This window comes from Crocodylus siamensis, chromosome 4 (assembly GCF_052110815.1).
Source record: "Crocodylus siamensis isolate JL-2025a chromosome 4, ASM5211081v1, whole genome shotgun sequence".
Lineage (NCBI taxonomy): Eukaryota > Metazoa > Chordata > Crocodylia > Crocodylidae > Crocodylus > Crocodylus siamensis.
Genome location: NC_143398.1, coordinates 96,728,103 through 96,736,084, shown reverse-complemented (window position 1 = coordinate 96,736,084; position 7,982 = coordinate 96,728,103).

The window sequence follows — 7,982 nt, the reverse complement described above, 5'->3', positions numbered from 1 at the left end:
AAAGAGGGAGCAAAGGGGCGTAATGGAGTCCCAGCCTGGTCCCAAGCAGGGGAAAGCAGCGTGGCCTAGCTTTGCAAGGTGCAGGGGACACAGCCTGGCCCTGCAAAGGGATGTGGCCCAACCCAGGCCCAGCCCTGTGGTGGGAGAAAGTGGGGCATCGCTTGACTCCGACCCACCACAGGGCTTGGAGTTTGGGCATTTGGCAATGGCAGAAGGTGGCAGTATTTCTTATTGCTTGCCACTACCTCCCCCACCAACTTTGCCAACCTGCAAGGAGCCCCATGGGCTGGATACCAAGACTCTGCAGGCCACATTTGGCTTGCAAGCCAGCATTTGAGTACCTGTGACCAGACCTAGTCCTAACAACCACTGCCTCCCCTGATGCTATGGCTGAGCTGAACTCCCCCCACTGGTGGGCTGTGCAGCTGCTGCCTGTGGACCACAAGAGCAGACAGGAGGCGGGAGCCCGCTTGCCCCTTCCTAACATTGCTGTGGCACCAGGCAGCACCGCACTAGGCCATTGCATGTGCCACCTGCTGAACCAAAGCAGCAGAGCTGCTCTCCTGGGGTGCTGCTGTGGGTTTAATTAGTTCAGTGAGAGGGTGTTGGGGCTAATTAGCCCAGGTGCAGCACAGCGTGGATGTTGCTAAGCTGTTTCTATTCCAGAGCTCAGTGCCTGTAGAGTTGGCATAGCTATCTCTACAGCGCGCTTGGAAAGAATGTGGTGAGGCAGTTGCCTGTGCAGCTTTGCATGATTTTGTGGGGAGGCAATCTGCGAGGAGCAAGGCTGAGCTGGCCTGTGGCAGCTGGGGGTAGCAGAGCCTGGGTGCTGGGAGCTGGAAGTGGACTGTAAGGTCAAAAAGACTGAGCATCATTGACTTAAGGGAAGAGCCTGTTAATAAACAAACAGGCAGAGCCATTTCCCACTGCCAGGGAGACAGACTGTGATCTCTGTTAGGTTCTCCTGTCTGTACTCAGCCAACAGCTGTTGGTCACTTAGTCACAGACTCAGACTGTGCCACACAGAGTGGCAATGTTGCTGCCTATTTGCCATTAAGATACTGCAGAATAGTGGCCTTTGATCATACAACAGTAATACTCCACCCATGACAGCTGTCCAGCCACACCCTCCTGCTGCACAAGGCTCAGTCATTTGAATGAAGAGCTGCCCCTGAACATGTTTTGGAGAAGGGGACAGGAAGGGGTAGCCAGTAGTGCACCTGGTGCCTTTTAAATATATCTAGCAATGAGGAAGAGAAGACATTTGTATTTATTTTGGGAAAGGTTTGAGGGCAAGCTTACCTTTGCAGGGGAAAAGCCATTTGCACTGCTCCATCAAGGGGAGGGAAACCTCAAAGGTTTTGGGGTTTTTTTGGTTTGTTTTTTTTGGGGGGGAGGGGAGGAGGAAGCAGATGTTAGTGTTAGCAAATGAAAAGGTCTATAGTTAGGGACTGGAAAAGAGTATTCTGCCAAGTTACAACTCCCTTTCTGCACCAGAATCCCCTCTCATTTACCACACAGGTGTTCAGCATCCCCAGCCTCCGCTCCTGCATGATCCCAGACAGCAGCATAACTAGCCATTTTGAACTTGGGATGCAGAGGCTGAGGTGTGGGGGAAGGGGAAGCTAGAGAGAGCTGGTGCTTCTTTTAAATTGCTGCCTGGAATTGGGGTCTAGCTCACCCTGCCCTAGTTGTGTTACTGGTCCCAGCCAATTTAGAGCCCAGTAGGAGGTGTGAGCCAGGCCAGTGGCTCTCTATTTCTGCTCTGTTTAATATGCCATCACCCAGCCCTGCCAATTCCCTCTGCAGCTCACCAGTCCTCTCTAGCTCACGTAACCTAATGAATCCTGTATCATCTGCTAATTTTACCTCATCACTGTTCACCTCTTCTTTTTCCAGATCATTGATTAAGCTGAAAGGTGATAATGGCTGCCAGCAGTTGGATCTTGATCCAGAAACAGTTGCAGACCATAGGGAATCCTATAAGAGTGCCAGGCACTCTTCTGCACTCCAATAGGAGAAGCAGTAAAATCTCTTTATGCAGTAGAAACAGCTGGGGGCTGGGTGGCTAGTGTCTGAGAGGGTCTCAGACACTAGTGTGACCTCTCGGGGTTGGTCAGAAGAGCTGAGCTCTGTGTGGACTCTTGAGGGGTTTTCCTGGCTGTCTGGCAGGGAGGCTGGAGGCAGAAAATCAGAAGTGCTGCATGTGACTTGAGGGATGTAATATCTTGGGGCAAGGTTCTTGCTGGAGTGGCAGCTGAGGGGGTTTCTGTGGAAGGAAATTGCCCCATTTGTGGTTTCCGTGTTCAGGGGAATGGGACTTTTTGCAGTTAGTAAATGAATCGGATCACCAGAGCTAAAGCAAGGAAGTTTTGTATGCTGGGTGCTGGTAGCAAATAAGGCAGTGAAGGGTGCTGATCTGGGGTGCCCCCTGAAGCAATGCCCTGGGCTAGTGCCCTGCTTGACCACCCTTAGTTATCTACAGTAGTATGACACTTAACGTGTACCTGACTTGTACCCTTGAAAATACCATCTGCCAGGCTCTGGGCCAAAGGGTCAGCAACATTGAACAAGGGGAGCTGTTGTGAACCATTAGTATGGATAAAAACTGACTGCTCTTGGTGCTTATCTCATATCTTCTAATGATTTACCAAATGAAGGACAAGCCTTCACACCCTGTCCCCCCCTCCCCCGGCTCCTTAATTCTGTTAATAGCCTCTTGTTAGGATCTTTCTCTGCGAAAACTTTGAGAGAAGTCGAGACATGCTCTTTATCTGCCCAGTCTCCTTTATCAACTAGCTAATCAAATGCTGGCTCTTCCACTAATTCACTGGTGGGCTCTCCCATGCTGGCCTCCGTCTCTGCAGAGAAACAGTATTTGTTCTGTAAGCATCTTTCTCTAGGAAGGCAGAGATGAGATCAGATCTGCTCATTGAGTCTGCAGGAAGAGGATGCAGATGAGAAGTGAGAGAGGGGGCAGCTGGAGGTGCTTCACAAGGATTCTGGAAGTGAGGAGGTAGTTATGACTAGGATTTGGAGACTGCTAGAAAGCAAGTAAAGAGGAAGGGAGAGAGGGAGAATGCCTCAAGCTGTTTTGATACCCTGGGGTTTCATTATTTCAGCAGCTGAAGAGCAAGAGGTAGTGAGCTCTCTGAGTTTGCTTATGCTGCAGAGTACATTCCTCTTGTACATGAGATCAGCCGTTTCAGGGAAGACTCTTTTGTTTGCGGACAACTGTGTAACTTTGCCACTGTGTTTTGTACATAGTCATGAAAGTGTGACACAGCACAGCTATATTTTGGCCCTAATCGCACATTGACAAGCCAGTCCCTCCCCCAGCTGGCAGAGCCCCAAGCAGGAGGGGGAAAAACTGAGCAGCTGCCTCCATGCTCTCAAGAAGGGAGTTTCCCATCTTATAAGTGTGCTGCTGGTTACTACTGCCTAAGTGCAGCACCCTGCACTTGTCAGTGTTGAAGCGCATCCTGTTTTTGCTAGCCCAATCCTGCAACCTATCCAGGTATTGCTGTAGTCTTTCCCTCCCTACTAGCATGCTCACCTTACCCCAAATTTTGGTATCATCAGCGAATTTAAACAGGTTGCTTTTCACCCCGTCATCCAAATCACTGATAAAGAAATTGAATAGTGCAGGCTGAAGGACCGAGCCCTGGGGGACTCCGCTGCCCACTTCTCCCCAGGTCAAATATGACCCATCCACCACCACCCTCTGAGTGCAACCCTTCAGCCAATCTGCAATCCATCTGACTGTGTAGGCATCAATGCCACAGTCGCCCAATTTTTTCATGAGGATGGGGTGGGAGACGGTGTCAAAGACCTTCCTGAAGTCCAGAAAGACTACATCCACAGTGACACCTGCATCCAGCCTTTGTGACCTGATCATAAAAGGCAATCAGGTGGGTCTGACATGACCTGCCCCTAATGAAACCATGCTGATTGCCCTTGAACATCATCTCTGAGGCCAGCCCATCACAGATGTGCTCCATGATGATCTTCTCAAAGAGTTTCCCTAGGATTGAGGTAAGACTGACAGGCCTATGGTTGCCCAGATCCTCTCTCCTCCCTTTTTTAAAGATGGGGATCACATTGGCTACCTTCCAATCATCTGGCACCTGGCCCGAGCACCACGCGCACTCATAAAGCCGTGCCAAGGGCCCTGCAATAACCCCAGCTAGCTCCCTCAACACCCTGAGGTGGAGAGCATCTGGACCCACTGATCTGAACACGTCCAGCCCCTCCAGAAGCTCTCTAACCCAGTCCTCCCCAACCTGAGGTCTGGAGGCGTTCCCCTTGAGTCCATCTTGCATCACGGTGGGGAAGTCCCGGTTCCTGCACAAGAAAACAGAGGTGAAGAATTGGTTAGAGGTCTGCTTTCTCCTCTGGCACAACCACCAGATTGCCCAGAGGATCTTGCAGGGGCCCCACATTTCCTGGTGCTTTCTTCATCCTCCCTATAAATGCTCAAGCGCAAGGGAAGGTGCAAAGCGGGTGTGAAGCACTGTCTGCCTGAGCGTGGAGACAATTTGATTCCGTAGCCCCAAGGAGCATCCACTACCATTCACCAGGGCCTTCGCTTTGGAGGAGCCTCTGTGAATAGCACATAATTGGATTTAACAGCCAAAAACACAGCACAGGCAAGTCTGTACAGATGGGAATATTCGCAACTAATTCATTAAAAACAAACACTTAAAAAATAGGTGTGAAGCTGCCGCAGAGCTCCCGCCAATGTATTGCAAGTTAAGGTAGGGACTGCGCTGTATAGTACAGGCCACCTTGCCCAAAGAGAAGATCCTAAGATTAAGTGAGGCATGAGGACAAAGCAAATCAGATGCTGCAGACATGCTAGGACTTAAAAGCATGGTAGGACAGGTTCATCACTCATAAGCATCACCACCCTTTTACTGTAGAGGGGGTTCCTTCTAAAGCAGAGCCCTCTAACTGAGCAAGACAGTGGGCAGGAAGATTCCCAGATGCCACACTGCAGAGTGTGGCCAGCAGCAAGCATATTTCTTAGGACACTGGGAAACAGTTCTGTGCAAAGGCATTTGGAGCTGAAAGCAGACCTGAGAAGAACAGCTTGTGTGCTAGGGAGAGATGTTACACACAAACTGGTTTGAGTGATCAGAAACTGGTTTAAACCTATAACAGAACAGAAGTTCAGTGCACCTAAACCAGTTTCAAAATGGTTGAAACTAGTTTTAGATCAACCTGGTTGAATGTAGTATCAGACTTAACTGATTTAGGTCAAACCAGTTTATGGAACTTCTGTCCCAGACCCCTTCCTAGTTCAAGTTAAATTACAGCCCCCAGCATCTCAGCATGCTTTGCAGGGGTGCCTCCCCCCGCACCAGCTGAAGCAGTGATGGCTGGCTGACAAGGGGTTGGGTGTGCTGGGAATGTAGCTGCCGCCAGACTTTTCCCCCCTGGAGTGGAGGGGATAGGGGCATGGGACAGAGGGGGAGTGTGGTATATGTAATGTACATTTAAGGGGTCAGCAGTGGGATAACCCAGTCTCTCCCACTGATGTCCTGTGGGTGTGATTTGGCTGGTGGGTTTTTGCTCTTTGTGCAGGCTGTGAGTGTGTGAGTTGCTGAATCCAGTTGCTAATAAAGATAAAGCTGTTCACCACCCCACTGGTCTCTGCGAAACCCCAAAGGTATGGAGGTCTGAGTGAGTACCCCATCCCTGGAGCCCTATGGCATTATAGGGATTAAACCACACTGCATCCCCTCTCCCACCAGCAGGGACCCCAGCTGCCCAGTTTTTTTCCCTCCTGCTTGGGGCTCAGCACGGCCCCGGACCCCCAAAGCTGCCCTCCCAGCCAAGGGGCAATCCCACTGCACTTCCCAGCTGCTGGGAGCTGCATTTCGCTTGGGGCAGCCCAGGGGCAAAGGCCAGGTCAGGAAGAGGGAGGGGAAACAAAATGGCCCCGAGCCTAGGTGGGGACATGCACAGAGGAATCATGGTGGCTCTGTCCTGGGTGTGAGCCCCACCAAGCAGAGGGACCCAGGCTGGGGGAGCAGAGAAGCAGCTCCAGTGTGTCCATGCTAGCCCAGGGCAGAGCCAAGCTGAGCATACAGCTGGGGGAGCACCTCCTGCCTGGCTGCCCCTTCTGCCTGCTGGAGAGTGGCACCTGAGCCAGCCGCAGCCCCTGCAGTGGGGTACATGGTGCGGACTCAGCCTCAAGTGCTATTACCTGTGTTCCCCTGGCTGGCGGACACCCAGTTGGGTATGCACTGCTCACTTCCTCTACCCAGCGGTGGTGGGAGTGCAGCACAGTCCTGTGTGCCAGGCATGGGGCGCAACCCCTACAGTTTCCCTGCTGCCGTCAGTGGGACCCACCCTGGCTGTACTAGTAGGCGCTACCCATGCTGCCATACTGTAGTTGGCTACTGGGCAGGCAGATAGCAACGGCGGTGGAGAAGCTGTATGGGTAGTGTGCTGCACCTGGCATACGGGGCCATGCTGCAGTATTGCCACCACTGCCAGGTAGGGGAAACAAACAGTGCATGCCCATCTCAGCATGCAGTAGCATGGAGGATGCAGGTAATAGCATTTGGGGCTGAAGGGGTGAACCTGTGCCGTGCACATCACTGCAGGGGCCAGGGTCAGCCTGGGCGCCGTTCTCCAGCAGTTAGAATAGGCTGAGGGGCAGCAGCTGCAAAGTTTGAATCAATTCAGGCTTGGGCTTTTTGACTGTCTGTATTTAGCCTGGGTGAGGGATGCTATGAAAGTTCAACAGTTCACTACAGAGGGTAGGACCAGGAAAAATAGGCTCCCAAGCAAACAGGCTTTGATCCTAGCTAAAGTGAATTGTTAGCCCTCAGAACTCTACTATTGCTCTTGTCTGCTTGGCTCTTGTCTTAATCATATTTACTCAAATACAAGACAAGGTTATGAAGAACCTCCTTTTATAACTGCATATGAGGAAACCTCATTAGATAGACTGTTTATCAATAATTGTTGCCTAAGGCAGCATGTGCTCAGTAACAGAAACTGACTATGAAGTTGATTAAATTCAACCAACACTGAACATGACTATACAACACATAGCCCATATTGGGACACAGATGGGAACCATTTTTTTTGCCCTTAAAAAAAGGGGAGGAGGAGGGGGAGAGAGTTCCCTCCACAGGGAACTGGCAGTGGCCCTGGAGGTACTGCAATACAAGGCCAGTGCCAGGAGAGCCAGAGCCAGCCCTGATACCCTCTCCTTGGTGCCAAAAATGCTACATCTGATCTTAGTTAAAAGGCTGAGATGCCTACTGTAAGGCTAGATCAGTGCAGCCCATCTAAATATAATCTATGGAAGTGCCAATTAAGCGCAGTCCCCTCTCACCACCGACTCTTTTTCAGCCACTATATTGCATACAGTTCAGCTTCTTTGTCACTTCCACAACTGAGCTGTGCCTTTCTTTCCCATTTCTTTCATTCAGAATCCCTCTATTGCCCAGTCTCTCAGCCTGGCACGTATGATTAGTTTGGCCCTGGCCTCCATGAGGTGAAGTCAAACCAGGTTGCCCTGCACCTCTTCTACGTCGATTTCATAGACATTAGGGCTGGAAGGGACCTTGGAAGATCATTGTGAAGATCATTGTGTCCAGCCCCTGCCCAAGCGGCAGGAAGTCAGCTGGGGTCACAGGATCCCAGCAAGATAAGCATTCAAATTTCTCTTGAAGGTGCTCAATGTAGGTGCACGAACCACCTCCGGTGGCAGGCTATTCCAGACCTTGGGGGCTCGGGCAGTGAAGAAATTCTTCCTTATGTCCAGTCTGAAAAGGTCTTGCCAGAATTTATAACCATTCAATCTTGTCATCCCTTGGGACACTGGTGAACATTCGTTCCCCCAGATCCTGGTGGTCACCCTGATAAACTTATAGGTGGCCATCAGATCACCCCTGAGCCTGAGCTTTTCCAGGCTAAAGAGCCCCATAGCTCTCAGCCTGTCATCATAAGGTCTGTTTTCC